Genomic DNA, 22,025 nt, shown 5'->3' on the forward strand with positions numbered 1-22,025 from the left:
AGACGCAAAAAAATCTGCGAACACGCAAAAAAAACAATCCGCAAATTTGCATGAATTCGCGGATTGAGAGTTTGATTTAGCATGCATTCGCGCCCCGCGAATCTCGCGAAATTGCAGAAAAATGAATTTTGCAAAACTGAAAGCACTTAGCAGGTGCAAAAGTTCAAGCTAATTTTTAGCCATTCCCTGTAGTGCTTCCTGAGGGGCCACTCCAGAGTTCAGTTGCCTACTTGCAACTATTCTCTGACCCTGCTCTGACCCTCAAAGCAGGGTCAGAGAATAGTTACAAGTATAGCACAATGCTCCTGTAAAAAAAATTAAACTGCAACAGGAAGCACTTACAGCTAAGGAAGCAGGTGCCAGACTTGAAGTTCAAATTCAGTGACACATTAACCAGTCCCAAATGAATTCATCTCAGTTGAGGCTGGGAAGGTGTGCTTTGCATTTCCCCCATAATCTACAGTGGTGAACAAGAGGGTGGTAGTGGTGAACCAGAGGGTGCTGTGATAAACCAGAGGGGGACAGTGATGATCCAGAGGGTGGCAGTGGCAATCCAGAGGGTGGCAGTGATGAACCAGAGGGTGACAGTGATGAACCAGAGGGTGGCAGTGGTGAACCAGAGGGTTATGCACCAGAGGATAGCAGTGATGAACCAGAGGGTGGCAGTCTTAAACCAGAGGGTGGCAGTGATCAACGAGAGGGTGGCAGTGATGAACCAGAGGGTGGCACTGGTGAACCAGAGGGTGGCAGTGATGATCCTGAGGGTGGCAGTGGAAAACCAGAGGGTGGCAGTGATGAACCAGAGGGTGGCAGTGATGATCCAGAGGGTGGCAGTGGTGAACCAGAGGATGACAGTGGTGAACCAGAGAGTGTCAGTGGTGAACCAGAGAGTTGCAGTGGTGAACCAGAGGGTGCTGTGATGAACCAGAGGGTGACAGTCGTGAACCAGAGGGTGGCAGTGGTGAACCAGAGAGAGCTGTGATGAACAAAAGGGTGGCAGTGGTGAAACAGAGGGTGATGAACCAGAGGATAGCAGTGATGAACCAGAGGGTGGCAGTCTTGAACCAGAAGGTGGCACTGATGAACCAGAGGGTGGCAGTGATGAACCAGAGGGTTGCACTGGTGAACCAGAGGGTGACAGTGCAGAACCAAAGGGTGGCAGTGATGAACCAGAGGGTGGCAGGGATGAACCAGAGGATGGCAGTGATTAACCAGAGGGTGGCAGCCTTGAACCAGCGGGTGGCAGTGATCAACCAGGGGGTGGCAGTGATGAACCAGAGGGTGGCAGTGATGATCCAGAGGGTGGCAGTGGCGAACCAGAGGGTGGCAGTAATGAACAAGAGGGTGGCAGTGATGAATCAGAGGGTGGCAGTGATTATCCAGAGGGTGGCAGTGGTGAACCAGAGGGTGACAGTGGTGACCCAGAGAGTGTCAGTGGTGAACCAGAGAGTGGCAGTGGTGAACCAGAGAGTAGCAGTGGTGAACCAGAGGGTGCTGTGATGAACCAGAGGGTGGCAGTGGTGAACCAGAGGGTGCTGTGATGAACAAAAGAGTGGCAGTGATGGACCAGAGGGTGGCAGTGGTGAACCAGAGGGTGATGAACCAGAGGATAGCAGTGATGAACCAGAGGGTGGCAGTCTTGAACCAGAGGTTGGCAGTGATCAACCAGAGGGTGGCAGTGATGAACCAGAGGGTTGCACTGGTGAACCAGAGGGTGACAGTGCGGAACCAAAGGGTGGCAGTGATGAACCAGAGGGTGGCAGGGATGAACCAGAGGATGGCAGTGATCAACCAGAGGGTGGCAGCCTTGAACCAGTGGGTGGCAGTGATCAACCAGGGGGTGGCAGTGATGAACCAGAGGGTGGCAGTGATGATCCAGAGGGTGGCAGTGGCGAACTAGAGGGTGGCAGTAATGAACCAGAGGGTGGCAGTGATGAACCAGAGGGTGGCAGTGGTGAACCACAAGGTGATGAACCAGAGGATAGCAGTGATGAACCCTAATGTGGCAGCCTTGAACCAGAGGGTGGCAGTGATGAACCAGAGGGTGGCACTGGTGAACCAGAGGGTCGCAGTGATGATCCAGAGGGTGGCAGCCTTGAACCAGAGGGTGGCAGTGTGAACACAGAGGGTGGTACCGGTGAACCAGAGGGTGGCAGTGATGATCCAGAGGGTGGCAGTGGCAAACCAGAGGGTGGCAGTGATGAACCAGAGGGTGGCACTGGTGGACCAGAGGGTGGCAGTGATATTCTAAAGGGTGGCAGTGGCAAACCAGAGGGTGGCAGTGATGAACCAGAGGGTGGTAGTGATTATCCAGAGGGTGGCACTGGTGAACCAGAGGGTGGCAGTGCGGAACCGGAGGGTGGCAGTGATGAACTAGAGGGTGGCAGGGATGAACCAGAGGAAGGCAGTGATGAACTAGAGGGTGGCAGCCTTAAATCAGAGGGTGGCAGTGATCAACCGGAGAATGGCAGTGATGAACCAGACGATGGTACTGGTGAACCAGAGGGTGGCAGTGATGATCCAGAGGGTGGCAGTGGCAAACCAGAGGGTGGCAGTGATGAACCAGAGGGTGGCAGTGATGATCAAGAGGGTGGCAGTGGCGAACCAGAGGGTGGCAGTAATGAACCAGAGGGTGGCGGTGATTAACCAGAGGGTGGCAGTGGTGAACCACAAGGTGATGAACCAGAGGATAGCAGTGATGAACCAGAGGGTGGCAGCCTTGAACCAGAGGGTGGCAGTGATCAACCAGAGGGTGGCAGTAATGAACCAGAGGGTGGCACTGGTGAACCAGAGGGTGGCAGTGATGATTAAGAGGGTGGTAGTGGCAAACCAGAGGGTGGCAGTGATGAACCAGAGGGTTGCAGTGATGATCCAGAGGGTGGCAGTGGCGAACCATAGGGTGGCAGTAATGAACCAGAGGGTGGCAGTGATGAACTAGAGGGTGGCAGTGGTGAACCACAAGGTGATGAACCAGAGGATAGCAGTGATGAACCAGAGGGTGGCAGTGGTGAACCAGAGGGTGGCAGTGATGATCCAGAGGGCAGTGGCAAACCAGATGGTGGCATTGGTGAACCAGAGGGTGGCAGTGATGAACCGGAGGGTGGCCGCGATGAACCGCAGGGTCGCAAACAGGCTGGACACGTAGAAACAACATGGTTGCAACCGTTGCGACCACAAAATTAAATTTGCGTTCCTGAACTTGTAAAAAACCCTTGTGAACTGGCAAAAACAGCAAATTCTCAAATTTGCACAAATTGGCGAATTTTGCGAATTGCGAGTTCGCTTTCGCACGAATTTGCGGATCACAAATTCTGCCCATACTTTGCTAGAACATTAATCATATCTGGGACCATGAGGACCACACAGTGCCATAGGAATTAGAACGAAGAGCTGCAAAGGGCTACTCCTAAAAAAAACGGAACGACTAAAGGGGTATATTATTGACAAAAAGAAGAAGTCCTTGGGGAAATTGAAGCCGCTGTACAACCAACCAGAGGGGAGTCTTCTCCCTGTGTCTATTTGAGCCTCACAGGCAAGCTCTTGTTTCCACGGTGGAGCTGCACAACTCGCAACTCAAGAATCACAGCCCAGTTTCAAGGAAAAAAGTCTCTTCTTTCAGGATAAGGCAGTCACCCACCAGCGCAAATGCTCTTAGAGATCCTGTCCAGTGTCTCAGGCAGTGCACCAGCTTTCTTCACTTCAATCTAACAGGCACCAGAGACACAGCACCTGTACCCTAAACTCAAGTCCTTCTCTAACTCCTGTGTTGCTCTGCTGGCGCACTGCTCATTCGTTGGAGCCACACATTGCATCCAGTTTACCCATGTATCTCTTGATCAACAAACAAAGGAGCACATTTGCCTTCACTCCGGGGCCAGGATTCAGATTCCTGATGCTGGGATCTCTAAAGCAACCCTTGTTTCAAAAGGGGTCACTTCAAGCAAAGCCTCCTCACCATTCCGGTTGGTCTGTGACTCTCAGCTGGGCATCAAACTTGTTTCACAATTTCTCCTTTCTGGTTTGTGATCCAATTTTTCACCCAAGCCAGTGGCAGGGGTACACATTACATCTCAGGGCTTCCGCCTTCACTGAGGTCCTAGTTGCGAGCAATGCGTGTGCTGGTTACCTTTACTTTGGCTTCAAGCTGGACTGGTGCTGACGCTGACTCCCTAGGCTGAATCTGATGCCCGGGCCCCTCAGGCAATGGTTGTAAGGCAGCAAATATCTATTGGTGGATAAAACAAAAGGTCGTTAGACAAGGCACAGAAACAGTCTATCAACAGAGTGGATAGTGTCAGAATACTTCCTAGTCTTGTGACGCCCCATATATTAGCAAGGCACCCAAAAACACTACATTTATCTATGACGAGTAAAAGAAACAAAATCCTGGACCTATTGGCAAGTATAAAAGGAACTCTTTGGTGAACTGACAAGAGTAATACATCACCCAATCCCAAGCAGCCAATGAAGTCTGTATTAATGTACTAAACTCAGAGGAAAAGAGAAAAACAACATAGACATACGCTAAATCCTTACATTGGTGTATATCTCTGAACTAATGTGAAAACCCTAAAAAAAAGGAAATGTTCTACACTTTTGCTCATAAACTTTACATTACTTGTACAGGACTGCAGACACTTCTAAAATGATTCTTCTTAATAAAAGCACCTACAGTGTATGCTTAGGACCGTGCTCTCATGTTATAGGTGCAACAGGAAAATCTAAAACTGCTAATTTAAGAGGAGTTCTTAGCTATAAAACAACATTTCCTTAAAAAATGTCTGCTAAGGATCACCTGGGCATCTTTCCTGCGTTCTACTTTTCATAATCCAAACTATGCAACATCAGCTTTTATAAGGACTGTCGGTTTATTTACACATACTAGCTAATAAAAAACTAGCAATACCCTTGCAAAACTATGTACCATGAGAATAACATACAATAATGGTGTTAGCACCTAAATATTTAGAACAAAAACTACCCACATCTAGTTCCCCTTAAAGATCAAAATAAGGGAACAACAATCTAGACTACTGATCCTATCATAATTTCATCAGACAGGATGGGCAGTAACATAACATATATACTAATTTATTTTATTAATGCTAACAATGTTTAACACAGTATTACTGAATAGCCAATTAAATGTCTCATTGCTATTTCACAGACAGCTTAGACAAGCTAAAATAAAATTGAGAAAAAGAGAGAGCAACATACATATTACCTAGCCTTAATTTGAGAGGAGCTAGCCTCCTTTCCCAATTTTGGCAGTAGGAAACCTGAAACAGGTTTCACTTCTGTCAACACTATGAACCCCTATTTGTAGCAACTGGGCATAAACAAAGTTATAGGAGGTACATAGCACTTTTGAGAGAACTAAAAGAATACTCAAACCCCAATCCCTTTTAGCAAATGTACAAGTGAAACATGAGGGCACATGAAGTCAAATAAATTTCATTGCCTCTGCTTTTAAGCATTACTGCTGTATAAATATGGTAAAGCGTATCTGTTAATCAAAGTTCACATATACCATTATATCGTTTTCTATCATATGAGTACATAAAGTGCCTGCTTTTGCCAAAAAAGTAAAACTTCTCCTTCTCTCCCCTGTCGTCTTTCAAAAAGTTTGAGAGGTCAAAATGTCAAAGCAGACCTTGCTCTGGGAGCCATGCTAAGCTTCTAAACATAGAACTGACTTTTAACTCCTCCCAGCTGTCCTATGCTGTGTGCGAATGCAGCCCCATTCCCCTGTTTGTCAGTTTAGAGTTAAGAAAATACCTTCTGCTGGCGTTATACATATTTTTAATTGTAAGCAGTGTGCAGTATACTTGTCAAACAATATAGAAGTCAGCTGTTTGTATTATACCTAAATATATGCATTTACTGAAGTCTAAGGCAATTTAAAAGCTGCTCTGAATGCAAAATTTGTTTTTAAATTAGTGAATTTCACCCAATTTCGATTTGATATTTGGGGCACTTAAAAATGAATATCCTATAATTTTTTTTTGCATAATAGTCATTCTCAGAATGTTCTCTACATAGCCCAGGAATGCGAAAATAGAAATATATCATATATACCTTTATAAAAATACGTTTATTACGCCTGCGCAGAGTGATATTTCATATGCAAATATCATCATTATGCGGTACAACACAACTTAAATAACATTTTATTGCTAGGAGGTCACAGTATGAGTATTAAGCTTTATAAATATTAAAAAAGCAAATTTAAAAGCACTTATTTGTTTTAATAATTTTTTCATAATTGATTTTTTTAATAAAACCAATCATTGTTGATAATTCCACATATGAAAAGCAAGATGCATCCCTTGGCTATCATATTTAGACACATTCATTCATAAACCTAAGCACAGAAGCCTAACTTGAAACATGAAAAGTTTTGCGCCACTTTTTAAAAGAACAATTATTATTTTACATCAGAACCATGAATGTGCTTATGAAAAAAGGCTTTAAGAAAGGAAATCCTTACTTTAAATGTTTTCCTGTTATCCAAACTATTAAACCTGATTTTTGTAACTTTTTAAAACAGCAGTCTGAAATGCAGGATTTTACCCCGTACTTGCCCTGTCAAAATCCTAGCTGAATCAACAGCCCTTCCTCTCCGTGGCCTATAATCAAAACAACAGCTGCTGCTAAGCGGCAGTTAAAACACAGCTGTTGTAAAACTTCTTTTAGTGTTGAAATTAAAGCACGGTGACTGTCTATTTAAAAATGAGGCATTTCAATGCATGTTCTATAATATGTGTTTTAGTTCAACAACATCCATTGTACTCAGATGATGTGTCTGTCTGTTTATATATAACACAATGTATCTAGCAAAAGTGTTGTAACATTTTTTATTTGTTTATTTATTGCAAAAACACACAATTTTGTTTTTTTAGGCCTATTTTATTCCTATTCAATGTGAATTCTAACTTCATCTTTTAAGCATTGGCAGTTTGTACATGTGCTTAGTTGCTTACTCTTATCAATCTAATAGTAAAATGTAGTTATTTAGTATTATCATATGGTTCATTTCAGGATTTTTATTAAATTTTTATTTAATATTAATTAAATGACATTTTTCATAACAGACTAATGACAGTAAGAAAACACAAACAAGCACATTGAGCTCATTCCAGATATATACAGAATGGATCATACACACAGAACACATGATACAGCGCGCTTAAGAGCCATTATTTCACAAATAGCACAATTGCTATTTACTTACAGAAGTATCACTAATGTGAAACCACAAACCACATAGACATTTAAACACATGATGAACCCACAGATCAACACTTAGGACAGAAACAAAGGACAGCCCACAGACCGTACTTAAACCAAACCATTTGTAAATACTAGTTGTAAGTCATATTTACAAGAAGAGCTTCTCAATATGTATGTATGTATGTATGTGTGTTCTTATATAGCGCTCGACTTACCCTTGGGCATCTCGGCGCTTGCATTGGGACCCCATCCTGGCTTTTCCCTGTGAGATAACCAGTACTGGGCATCCCCAAGGTGAAAGCCAGGCATCCCGCCACGGGGGGGGCCGTAGTGGAGATTAAGCAAGCTATTGCCCAGAGTTGCAGAGTGTGAACCCGTCATTCGAGCAGGCACCAAAGTGAGAATTATCGAGTCCGTGGACACTTAGGCTCAGACCCTGCCGCGTCGGGAATTGAACCCTGGTCCCGGGGCTGACCTCTGCTTCAGGGTATGCCTCCTCTAACCAGTGAGCCACACTTCTCCACAATAGTATTCCAAAAGACTGCCAAAAAAACAGCCCAACAAACTGTTTAGTTTCCAAGAAGCCAAAATGCACTCAATTCACTAGCTTTGTATGGCAGAACACCAAAAAATTGCTCTGCATTTCTCCATTTATAAAAATGCGCAGAAAAGGATCCTTGTTTGTATTATTGTCATATTTTAATTCCTTGGGGATACAAAATCACCAAAGAAGAAATATGTTTTTATACCTAAACCTGTTTAGGTATTCCCTCAGGGGAGCAGGCTAATTTAATTCACATCTCACTAGGGTACCTCCAAAAAGCAACACATTCTTCGATGTGTGCTTGAAACAGGCATGCCAAAAATAGTGCAAAATATGCAGTATTATAATGAAAGTAGCACTTGAGGTACTCTTGTACTATGTGCCGTTTAAATCAATTCAAAACAGAGAAAAATGTCCTCATTACCTGCCTATATAAATTGCAATTTTACATATTACATACATACAAATACAAATATTGGCCAATCATACTAATCCAAAACCACAGTAAGCGTTACTAAACTACCTTACCAATCCAAGGCATCAAAAACCAACAGCAAGCGCTGCAGAACGACTCTTACTAAACAAATGGTTGTCCAAATTCTTACTGCCAAGTTCTGAATGACCTAACGGTCGTTTTTAGAATATTCACGCCAATAAGGTTCTCAGTCAGGAGTGACATCACGTGGAGGATCAAAATCAGGAAGATCAGAAATATACTGGGCTGCAGTGACAGAGAATCCCCAGAATCTCCGTGCACAGAGTACCTCCTTAATAGAGTCCAGTCCTGTCCTCCACAGTAGATTTCTGTCTCCTGACAAGATCACTACCTTAGCTAGCCACTTCTCTGATGAGGTCCATATTGGATCACCATTTATAGAAAATAGAAACCTTCTCAGGGTTCCCACTGATACTTGGTCCTTTTAAACCAACAAAAAAGAAATTGGCACAGAAGCTGAAATATAAAAGTAACATCTTTATTATCCTCAAACCAGGGAGACTACATCACACAGAAGCCTTAGCAACTGAATCAAACACTCACACCCAGTCAAAAGATCTGGGTTTAATCCATCACCGTTCTTTAGCCCACTCTGCCACCCCAGTTCGGGCATGGCTATATGGAAATCAGTCTGACCCTGTGCCTCATGGGAACAGTCCAGCCCGAACTGCCAAGCCATGTCTTCCCGGGACCGGAAACAAGCTTCTGAGGACCGGTTTCTAGCATTCCAGCCGTCTTCAGCACAGCTTGCTTGAATCCAGTGGCAAAGTGAGCAAGGGACTCATGTCTGAGCATACCCTGCCACACTTATGGCAGCCAAAAGCGGTACAAAAGGGGGTAGTGATGGACGGAGCATCTGAATCAATCAAACACTCACACCCAGTCAAAAGATCTGGGTTTAATCCATCACCGTTCTTTAGCCTACTCTGCCACCCCAGTTCAGACATGGCTATATGCAAATCAGACTGACCCTGTGCCTCATGGGAACAGTCCAGCCCGAACTGCCCCCTTTTGTACCGTAGGGTTACATAGTCAGCATAAGACCAAGGGGCAGCCATGGCACATGTAAGCATGCAAAATGTCTAATATGGGCATGCAAGATCTGCTTGCTCAACAAAGTGGGAGGAGAGTTACTTCTCCATACAGCAGCAAAAATAGCCTGACAGTTCTACAAGAAGAGCAGGTGCATTCTACTAGCTAGGCCCTTATGAGCATGTGCGAAGGTGGAAGATGCTAAATATAGTTTGTTTCTAGGCAGATTACAAGAGCAGTCAACACTGAGGGAGGACAGAGTACATGGCGAGCACGTGGCAGCACATGGCAAACAAGATGACCGCCAGAAATACAAAATGGCTTTCAGCTCATGCTAACAAATCCCTGCAATATTTAATACGTCTACTTCGATTATTGTGGTTTTCAACCTGCTTCTGAAGTTGTAATATTTCAGCTTTCATAGGGGAGATTTGTCGTGAAGAGACCTGCAACAACTCAATTTGACCTTCCACAGAAGTAAGCTTATTTTGAAGTGAGAACCAATTATCCTCCAAACTTTTTGGATGAGTATTCGTTTCTTCCATATACGGCTTAAGAGCACTTGTTTTATCTAGAAGCAGTTCTATAGACAGAGGTGGAGTAGAGATAGTAGGTGTAGGAGGATCCTTGTTGATTATTTTAATGGAGGATAGTGATGATGAAGCATTTGTTTTAGGTGTAGTCTTAATATTGACTTGTGTAGAAGGAGTTCCGGAAACAGGTATAGGAGAGGACATGATAGACGAAGCTTCGGAAATATGAGGCATATTTGTTTGCCTGGGGCCCTCCATGTCGTCTTGTAGGCCAGAAAATGGGTTGGAAAGAGGTGTCGTAGTAAATTTTGAACGGAGGTAGACAAACTGGATGAAATGTTGCCTCGTCCCCCTCTGGTTCGCCCCCAGACATGAAAGAAAAAGGCAGGCAAATGTTCATAGAGGAGTAAAAGGTTTCCAATGGAAAGCACAGATATTCCAAAATGACCACAGCAGAATTAGGAACACTGTATAAAAATACTAGTAGCCAAATTATAAAATATCTTCCAGCACATGTGAAAAACAGTTATTGTAGACCACAAGATGAAAGGAATAACACAGAGATGATTTTGTTATGAAATAGGCAGCAAATAGAAAAATAAATTTTCTTCCAAATTATTAAAAAATAAAGCTTTTCCTTGAAAAAATGGGATTCATGGGAAGAGAAATTACAGCAGTGGGTAAACGCTAGAAAGAATCACAAGATCTCAGACACTCTCTTCCAAGATATGAAAAATAAAATATTTCCAGGAAAAAATGGCATTTATATGAAGAGAAATTGCAGCAGTAGGTAAATGCTTGAAAGAACCACAAGATGGCAACAAACCAGTAGAAAGATTCACTAACATGCAAGAGCAACTTTCTAAAAGCTCCAGTGAATATTTGAGGCAAAACAGAAGGTTTCGTTCTGTGTAGCAGACATTCCTTTCTAAATACTACAATATAGAGTTGTACGAGTTAACTGAAAAATAGTTGTCATGATCCATTCCTTGATTGAGCCGCTTGGAAAGCAGAAAATAGAAGCAATATGCATTTTAGGGCTAGGAAATAATAAAGGTGCCCTTTATTTTTTTTTAAACTGAAGCTTTTAAAAAAACGCAGCATTCCTCTGAAGTGTTGACCGCTATGTGAGATGATACGTTACGACAAGCACAAGATGGCAGTCGCGGGCTCCTTACAAAGCGCGCCGCATATCAGGAATAAAATTCCACACAAATGTGGGCTTACCGCTGCACAATGAAGACACAGTGGAGGTTCCGTCGGCCAAATCTTCAACTAAAACCCTCGGTGGACGCCCCTAACATTCATTATTATTTAATATATATTTAAAAAAAAAAGAATTATTTGAATGTATGTAAAATAACTTATTTAATAAGAATTACAAATTTGCAATGTTCAAAGAAAGTGAGAACAGCTATACAATATGTTATTTTTATTTTTTTAAGAACTGATCATTTATTTTCATTATAAATAATTATCATAAATAATAAAATTTGCACTAACTTTATTTTTCTTGAAAATAAAATTACTGAAAAATATAATGTGTATTATTATATAACACATACTACTCCCACTGCACTACAATAAAAAGAAATTGATTTATACTATCTAATAATTAAAATGTTCTCACACTACAACACAACTTATCTTAAACAAGGTTTTAAACTCCAAGGGGTAGATTTACAATAACTGGTGCATCCCTGCTTATCAGCAGGGATGCATCAGTTATTGTACGCCATGCCTCCGCCGCCATGGATGTGCCGCATTTACAATGCGGCGCACCATGGGGCAAAAACGGCACAGATGTGTGACACATCTGTGCTGTAAAAGCGGCACATTGCTGGAGTTGCTTTGCAAGCGCGATGCAGCTCCAGCAATGCTCTGGGGGGCCCTATTGTTACAATGCTGCATCAATCCTTACGCCTGCTTCAAGCAGGCGCAGGGTTTTGATGCAGCATAGGCTCAAAAGTGACAGAGTGAAATCTTGTAGATTTCACTCAGCCACTTTTAGGAGGCGTTCCTGCGCCGGAACGCCCCCCCCCCTCTCCCCCCTCTGCGCAGGAACGCCTCCTTCTGGCGCAGGGCTTTACAACGTGACGCATCTCCCAGATGCGCCACGTTGTTAATAGCCGGCACCATGGCGCATCTGTTGCGCCGCTGCTGCGCCACAAAAGGGACGCAACAGCGGCGTAAAAGGGGCACAAGGGTTTTGTAAATCTGCCCCTAAGGACCTGAGTACCAGTTTAGCAGCCCAGAGACTACAATACTGGTGGTGGCGGTTTGACCACTGCACCCTCCGCGGTCCGACTGCCGTATTACATGACATTAGATTACATAGACGAAAGACTACTGCGGTGCTGCAGACACCGCCTGCCAAATCTTACTGTGGCGGTCACGGAATAGGGCACTAGCTTGTCAAAGGCTCAGACCAACAGTGGAACAGTTGGCCCAATTAATAAATGCTTTACAGCTGAAATAACCCTGGCGATCCAACCACATCTGAGCAGGCAGAAAGGGAGGTATACAAGAGTGAATCTCACATCTACTCACCTCTACATGTCCTATGTCACCATGGAGCCAATTGTACATATCCTGCTGCTACTGTACCTGCTTGATCACGTCCAAAACCCACACCATGGTGGGTACCATTAAAGGAAAGTCATACTACTACCCGTTTACATAAACTCCTCAGCAAAATGAAGTTCCGCCATGGACCAGCCAAGGGTTTTGGGGTGACATGGTCAAACATATTTACTGGGTCACTTTGTGGGATTAATTTAAACGTAGTACCCAAATACATCTGTAGAATGCCCTCTGTTCCCAAACCACTGTTACAGCATATGCACATTGGACTCATAATTAGCGATAGGGATGTGTGCTCTAAACTGTTTCTTACAACAGCACCTCCTCATCAATATCACACCTATCAATCTCCTTAAAACTCTCACTTTGCACACTTTGTAGGTCCTGTTGTGATATCAAATATACACATTTGCAGTTACACATCACTGACTATGCAATATCAGAAAATCATTAGAAATTAAATGGCAGACCAATGTATTGTAATCTATGACAAGGTTTAATAAAGGCTGAAGGTGGTCTTTGTTAATTGTCACCCTTTGCACTGGCTGGTTAGAGATATGCATTTTTCAGATTGTTTTCTCTGCCACAGAAACGTGGAAAGGAACTGTTGAATCATCTTCCAGGCACCAAAAAGGAGTTTACTGAGGCACTAATGGATTATATTGCATCTTATGTCTTGGCTTCTGCGAAGTTTCTTGTACCTGTTGATTTTAATTTTCATTGTGAAAACCGCAATGATCCAGATGTGACTCAAATTTTAATGATCCAAGGGTAGTTGATCATGTTTGTTGGGGTGCATTGGAACATTCACAAACCCATAACCAGGTCAGGGAGTTGAGCTACTTCTACATCCCCCCAAGCCCTATGGTTAACACAGGGAACTTTGAAGTAGTGAGAGGCAGGGGTGGTCATCCCGCTAGGATGGCTACTCGTTTATAGGGGAACCGACAATTTTTAATCCCTTTTTTTTTTTTTGATTGAGATGGTTCCGGGTATCAAAGTACATAAAACAACAGGATAAGATCAGACATTGAAATTGATACATACATCTTACATTTGCAACAATAAAAAAAAAACAGGTTAAAAAAAGACACGGAGGTCACACAATACTGAATATGAACAGTTAGATTAATTAACACCAATAGATCTCTCAATCTTACTTATCTAACTTCTCTCCATTTTCTAAGGGGAGCCCATATCTTTTTACCAAATTCCCTCAACCTCTTTCCTTTAAAATCATACAGACATTCCTCTATATTATGAGTTCCCAGGAGCCTCGTTATCCACATCTGAAACGTGGGGGCCACAGAGTCTTTCCATCCGGACGATATTAAAATCCGAAAAACTGACATGGACAGAAAAATAAAAGGTTCGGCATCTCGCTCTATCTTTATGTTACCATCCCTGCCGATCAAAACACTCATTGGGGATAGAGTAATCTGTTGCTCTAGCAGCCCCGTTAAAAACCGTTCTATTTCTTTGAGAACTGGAGTAAGACTCTGGCAGTGGTAAAACATGTGGGATAGATCTGCAGGACCTTGATCACACCTAGGACACCTGTCGTTTTCTCTCTTACCCCACATGATCAGCTTGGCAGGCGTAAAGTACAAATTAAAAATAGTCTTATAGTGCTGGGCCTTCAGATTTGACGCTCTCAGTATTTTCTTATTCAATACTAACGCATAATCGATGTCTACATCTGGATCCCCAATTCTTTGAGCCCAAGACGATTCAGTTTTCTCAATATCATCTCCCAGACCCTGCAAAAGATAGCTATACCCAATTTTAATCTTCTTGCCACCTTTCCTTACATAATCCACAATTGGGTTAATCTCCTGAATTACAATCCTGGGTCTGATTGACTTGACTGTTTGTTCCAATTGTCTATATAGTAGCCATTGACTGGCTGGTATACCATACTTTTGCTGAAGTATATCAACCCCCATTATTTCATCATCAATCATGACGTCCCCCAAACATCTAACACCCAGCCCCTTCCATAACCTACTATTGCTATTCTGGCCTAAATGAACGAATGGGTTTGAACTCCAGAGATCTAGGGCATATTACCAACGTTAAGCGATATTTACCGCTAACGATGCTTAGCAACAAATTTTTTAATGCTAAGCATCGCCGGAAATTATCACAGAGATAACTTTCTATTAGCAAGGTTTATCTCAGAAGTGATAAAAATCCTCACGCTAACTGCCAATTGAGAGATTATCGCTGGAAAACCAATGATAATCTCTCAAAGTTTGGCGTTAGCTTGATGATAGAGGCTCACAAACTTAGCCATGATATCCACCTTCCATAGGATATCATGCCTAAGTCAGGAAAATACCAGGTGTAAAAAAAGCAGCGCTAACCGCGGTTAGCGCTGCTATTTTATCACTAACAGGGTTAGCTAAATCCTTGATAATAGGAGAAATGTCGCTTAACAACATTTCTCCTATAATTTTTCTCTGGAACGCCCCGTTTGCATCTCATTAGAGATGCAAGGGGAAGCATAGAGAAAAAGGGTGCTAACAATGGAATTTGCGTGTTAGCACCCTGTTGCTGATAGGGAGATAATTTTATCTCCGCTTTCTTGGCTTTTAAAGCCAAAAAAGCGGAGATAAATCCCTTGATAATATGCCCCCTAGTGTGCTATTGATTTTCGGTATCTTCAAGAATCTCATTATCGACTTCCAGGTCCCCCAGGCACTAAGCATCACTTTGCTTCTACTCCTTTTGAAATATCTATAGCTGATTTCTCGTGTAAAGAGCCCCAGTGCTCTTTCACCTACTAACAGCTCATATATGGTGGGGGTTCTGTACATACCAATAGTATTGGGGAGCAAGGGCATCCCTGACGGGTACCTCTCCTAATTACAACCTCCTCCGAACTGTGGTAAATACATTAATTACCCTGTCATAATTTCTATACATTACAAGGGTCATGCATATAATGAGAGGCAGAGTCCGTGGTGTCCGATTCAAAAGGGCTTTATTCACTAACTGCAGTTAGAGGAGAATCGGGTTCCATCACCACTAAGGTTCAGGAAGGGTCGTCATCTAACATTTATTCACAGAGTACATCATTTATAGTTCAGACATACATTAACTTGCATGGTGGAGCAAGTGAAAAGAGAGAGAGAGATAAGAACACATAGGCGTGAAAGAAGGTTACATGTGGGCGTTCCCTTGATGAGTCATAAGGTGTGTCATAGGTGGGTGGGTACATGGAGGGGGTCTGCATGGCAACTGGAACCTTTACCCTACTTGTGTGCGTAACCTAGTCATGACGTGTAATTGACGTGCAGCTGGGGAAAACAGGGGGGGCTAACTTTCGTGCTAGTAGAGAAGTCATGGATGTCAGGACGACCTGTACCTCTGGCATTATCTGATATCTTGAGTTCGGAGGATGTATTATCTGACATAAAGGTTGCTCGAGCAAAAGCTGCTCATCACTAAATGCTAGTGTGGGCCTATATTTCTTCGCGTATAGCATGGGGGCTGTGGGCTTTCTATGGATGCGAGCTCTGTAAATCACTTGAATGGAGACAGAAAGGCTAGGCCCTATCTTCTGCAGGCGGAATATGTTTACCCTTTTCATTAGGCAGGAATGTGTTTCTGTGGAGCGAAGCAGATAACTGTAGGCAAAATACCGTCTTGGCAGGCCTGGCTGGGCACCTCTCGGCTGAGCAGGAAGTATGTGAGAGGTCAAGGAATACATAACTAAACTGTAGCTTTCAGAGTGTCAGGAGGCTTGGGGCCTCGGAGCCTAAATTCGGGTCCTGGCTCGGCTGTGCCACAAAACGGGTACATCTCGATATTTAAACGTGCACCATGTAAAGACATTGGCAACATAGGCTTTAAAGCAGAATTATCGTTTCTTTCATGGAGGGCCTGGTAGTTGACATGCTAACATTGGACGCAAATGCAAATGCGTCTTCATTTCGGCCACAGAGGGAAAATGCATGGATGTCATGCACATACACTGAACGTTGGGGTACACGATAGGGGGCATACTTGGCCATATAAAATTTAATTTACCTCATTCCCTCCTTGTCCCCTATGTTCCCTTCAAGTCACATCTATTTGCATAAGACCTTGTATATGGTCATACTGCATCATTTGCTCTTCTTTTCTTTTCTGGATACGTGGATGGGGAATACAGGCAGTGGCGCACAAGCCGCAAATTGCCGGGCCACATTGCAAACAGAGACAACAACTGAATATAACAAACAGTATCATTCCTAGGAACGTTAATACTGTCCAGCCCCATCCTGATAGTATGCTCCAGAGCCAACTGGACCAGGTCCATGGGTCTTGATGCATCTCGTGAGCTATCTTATGGAGTCTTGTTATTGCGGCATACACAGATGGCGCGTTATTAGGAATAAACACGCAACAACTGGAGCCGATCACTCTACAAGCTCCGCCCCTATCTGCCAGGATGACGTCAAGAACAAGGCGGTTCTGAAGAACAACAAGTCTCATAGCTGACTGCTCTTCTGTTAAGTTCGCTAGAGCTGATGCAGTCTCATTTACTACTGCTTCCAAAGTTCTTGTTAACCTGCGTATAAGTTTACTGTTTTGGACGGGACCTATGAACCAGAAATATCCTTTAATGAAATCTGTATATTGCTCCCAAGCTGTCTCAGTCTGATCAACAACTGGGGAATTGATCTCCCTCCTGTGTCTAACATGTACTAGTCGGGAATCTCGATGATAATGGGATGGGGCTAGAAAGACTGGTGGCAACAGAAATGCTATATAACACGTCCCACCCCAGTCTAAAGGCAGACGTACATAGGCTGTCTGACCGCAAATGAAATAGGAATGGCGGGAAGCTTTGAAAGTAGACTTTCCTTTATCATTGAATTTGATTACAGTATTACAATCACTGTGTCCTAAATGTACTGATCCTTGCTTTGTAACGCATAATTCACCCTTTACTGGTAGGACTGATATGAACGGTGGACCTGTGTTTTTCTCGAGCTGGACATTTAAAATCATAAAGCTAAGGGAAGCATTTCCTTGTCCGTACACTTCATTTTCTAAATCTGTTCCTTTCCTCTGGGGAAAACCATCTGTGTCTGGGTAACATGCTTCATTCATTACTTTATTCAAGTTTCCATATATCCATTCATCCTTGTTAACTATGGACTTTCTGTCTAATGATGTCATTAAAGCAAACCATGCTCTGCACGAACCATTGTGCGAGAACGGGAAAGGAAAGAGGGGCAGAACTCCCTTCGTTTTCTGATAAGGTGGGAGTCGGCCACATACCCAGCAATTCGTTACATTGCTGGCCTGATGAGAATGGTGCAACATTCGAATAAAAGTATTGTTGCGGAGTGCTAGTCGATATGATAATTCGTGGGGTGGCAGGTCACTGAATGTGTGCTCTGCAGTGTCGTTGAAAGAAGAGTGCATATTTGAAGCAATAGGAGGAAAGAAAACATGTAGCGTTAAACTGATACATATAACTGATATGCTTAGAAGGAACATAATAATCAGAGTTATTATACATCTGCTGCGTAGGGTCTTGCAGTATTTCTCTCTCTTATCTCTCTGTCTAGTACTATTCTGGTCTACGATCTTATACATGTCAGGAACCTGTCTAACCGATTCACCACAGGGTGGACTTAAACAATTAAACGCTGTCTGACTTACTAGACCGTAACTTGGACTTGTACTCCTGTTGCGGAGTTTTTTCTAGCAAAGGGGGCTTTGAGTCACTAGTTTCGAGGCAGTCCTTAGTTTTAATAACAGAGTCTGTTAGTCCATGGAGCTTTTTTATGTGCTGGGCATGGATCCAGCCCTTTCTTCCCTCGACCTTGACGGCAGTCCTCGTTGTAAGCAATACCAGTTTCGGTGTTCTCCAGCGGGGCTCGAGAGGGCTTGAACGGTCAAAATTCCGAATGAGAACAACGTCACCAGGAACGACGGTGTGCTCCTTCACTTGGGTGTTGTCGGGGAAGGCGGCTGCAACCTGTGAACAACAAGAGAGGAGTGCAGACATCAAGGAAGCCAGGTAATCTGTCAGCATATTACTGTCAACATCAGTAATTCTCTTGGGCATCGGAGTACCCCACATATTTGGTGGCCTACCAAAAACCACCTCGTAAGGGGACAGTCCTGTTCTGGAATGGGCTACCATACGCATGTAAAAGAGGGCAACCGGCAAGGCTACCATCCAATCCACGCCTTTTTCTGCACAGACTTTCGCTAACTTCGTTTTAAGTGTCTGATTATGTCTCTCGACTAGTCCGGCTGCCTCTGGATGTCGTACACAATGGAACTTCCACTGGTACCCTAACAGAAGAGATACTTGTTTCATTAATTCAGAGGAGAATGGCTGCCCGTTATCTGAGTACACGACACGTGGCAAACCATAACGTGGAAAATACTCTCGAACCAACTGCCTGGCAGTTGTTACAGCAGTGTAATCTGGGACTGGATATGCTTCTGTCCATCTGGATAGTGCACATACAACTACTAGGACATATTTGTATCCTCAACATCGGTCCATCTGGATATAATCCATCTGGAGGACTTCAAAAGGGTGGTCAGGGGGATGGAATCCACCTTGTTCCACCGGAATGCCTTTGCCTGGATTGAACTGGCAACAAATCATGCAGGTGCGTACTTTCTGTTTAGCTGCTGCACGCAGATGCTTGTTAAAACAAATGTTCTGTAAACTGTCTAGCATAGCCCTTTCTCCTAAGTGTGCTGGACTGTGTGCTGTGTTTATGATTACTTGAACCATAGAGTCAGGTAGAAACCATGTGGCTTTGCCTTTTGTCATCCAACCTTGGTCAGTCTGGACCCCTCCTTGTTCAGTCCATTTCTTTATTTCTTCTGGAGTGGCATGTGTCTATATATCGAGTACATCTTGTGAGGGATCTCTGACTGTCATGCTATTCATCAGTGATGGTACTTCTGTCTTTGTCGTGTCCATTGGAGTCTGGGCTGTCAATTTGGCTGTTCGATCTGCCAGGTCGTTACCCTGGGAAATGGTGTCTGTGACTTTCGTATGTGCTTTGCATTTCATGATGGCTATGGCTGTAGGCAAATGTATTGCTTCTAACAGAGCTTGAATAAGGGGACCGTGCTGAATTTTGGCCCCATGAGAGGTCAGAAAACCTCTCTCCTGCCAGAGGACTCCGAAGTCGTGAACGACTCCGAAGGCATACTGTGAATCTGTATAAATATTCACTTTCAAGTTCTTGGCTCGTATACAGGCTTGTGTCAGAGCGATGAGCTCTGCTGCTTGTGCTGACAGTGTGTCTATTCTGTGTGTCTCAATGACTTCAGTATCAGTGGTCACGGCATACGCGGCCACTAACTCTCCTGTGCTTGTTCTCATGCATGAACCATCAACATAAAGTGTCAGGTCAGGGTCAGGCAATGCAATGTCTGTCAGGTCTTGTCTTGGTTTCGTTACTGTATCAATTACTTCCACACAGTCATGTGGTGCAGTGTCTACTGTACCTGAGGGCAAAAGTGTAGCAGGGTTCAGTATATTGCATCGTCTGATTTCTATGTGTGGCTGGAATAACGTCAATTCGTATCCTGTCAGTCTTGCTATAGTCAGGTGCTGTGTCTGTGTTTGGTTCAAGAGAACTTCAACTGCATGTGGGACTTGTACTGTCAGGGGATGGCCTAACACTATAGAATTGCTCTGTCTTATTGCTAGAGCTGTTGCTGCAACTGATTTCAGGCACGCAGGCAGAGCCTGGGCCACTGGATCTAATGTACTAGAAAAGTAAGCACAAGGCTTGTGTTTTCCTGCTTGATCTTGTGTAAAGACAGATAATGCTGTTCCATCTCGTTCGGTGACAAAAAGCGTGAAAGGCTTGCTGTAACAAGGAGTCGCTAAAACTGGTGCTTGACATAAGGCTTTTTTCAGTTCTTCAAATGCAAGTGTATGTTCTTGTGTCCAAGGGAGGATAGACGAAGACGCTGCCTCCTGTGTTGTCAACTGTATGAGTGGTTTGGCTAGATATGCATACTGGGGAATCCATTGTCTGCAGTAAGAAGTGAGGCCAATAAAGGCCCGTACTTCCTTTTGTGTCTTGGGCTGTGAAAGATTGGCAATTAACTGAATACAGTCTTGTGTCAACTGTCTACCCCTCTTGGACAGCAAGTGTCCAAGGTAGACCACTTGCTGGGCACAGAATTGTAGCTTTGAAGGGGACACCTTGTGCCCCTTGTCTGCCAGAAAGTGTAAGACTGTCAGTGATGCATGTTCGCAGTCTTGTTCTGTACGTGCAGTGATCAAGATATCGTCAACGTATTGGAGCAGTGCAGTGTTGGTAGGCATGTGAATACTGTCTAGTTGTCTCTTTAATGCTTGACTGTAAATACTAGTACTTTCTGTGAATCCTTGAGGAGCTCTAGTAAATTTGAAGCTGCGTCCATTTAAACAGAATCCGAAGAGGTATTGGCTCTCTGGATGTATTGGGACACTGAAGAAGGCATTCTTCAAATCAATTACAGTGAAGAACGTCGCTTCGGAATCAATCGCAGTCAGTAATGAAGAAATGTCTGGGACCACTGGGTATTGCGGTATTATACACTTGTTTAGTTCTCGAAGGTCAATCACTAGTCTGTAGACTGGTGGTGCATTAGGGTCTGTTCGTTTGAGAATAGGGATGACAGGAGAATTACATACATTCGAGTCAGTTTCGACTACCACTCCTTGTACGATGAGTTCGTCAACAATTTTCAGTAATGCTACTATGGCTTCAGGTGGCAACTTGTATTGTCGGATTCGCGGCAGTACTACTCCTGGTTTGAGAGTGACACGATATGGTGTGATGTGCATGTAACCTACATCAGTCGGGCCTTGTGCCCATAAATGCTTTGGTATATTCTGGAGTCTGTGGTCAAAATCTCTCATCACATAATGCCCTTTAAAATCACGTAAAAACAATTGCACTCCTTCCGGAGAACAGCAAATAACAGCTCCTAGTTCTTTCAATGTCTTTATACCAAGCAAATTTTCTGGACATGACTTAGTGAGTAACAGGTCTGTAGTACGGGACAATGGACCAACTCCTAGGGAAACTGGCTTTGACACTTCGTTAATAATAGGCTTTCCTGAAAAACCCAGGGAAACATTCTGTGAGCCTGAGAGGGGTGCCCCTGGAACCTCGTCATGACTGATGGTAGTCCTGCTCGCCCCTGTGTCAATCAAAAATTTTCTGTCTTTTCCCAATACACGACTATGTACATAGGGACCTTCTTGATCTACAGGAACCTCAATAAGAGGCAAGCCAACCTCCCTCTCTAGGCTGTTTCATGAGTACTGCTGGAAGTCTGGATAGTCTTACTGTGCGTACTGGTACATTTGTTGCGTGACCTGTTGTGTTGCAGCGATTGGTTGTGGTAAGGCTACTGTCTGTTGCGTATTCTGTGGGGTGCTATTATGTCTAGGAGGATGCAGTCTTTTTTTTGTCTTGCCTGTAGCTATATTGTGTGTCAGGACTGCACATTCATTCACATAGTGACCTGGTTGCTTGCAATAATTACAGTTCCCTTTGACTGGTGGAGTGCCCTTCCTAATTCCATTAGCTGGTACCGATTGTGCAACTAGCACTTTCATTTTCGT

The sequence above is a fragment of the Lissotriton vulgaris genome, chromosome 8 (assembly GCF_964263255.1).
Source record: "Lissotriton vulgaris chromosome 8, aLisVul1.2, whole genome shotgun sequence".
NCBI classification, from domain to species: Eukaryota; Metazoa; Chordata; class Amphibia; order Caudata; family Salamandridae; genus Lissotriton; species Lissotriton vulgaris.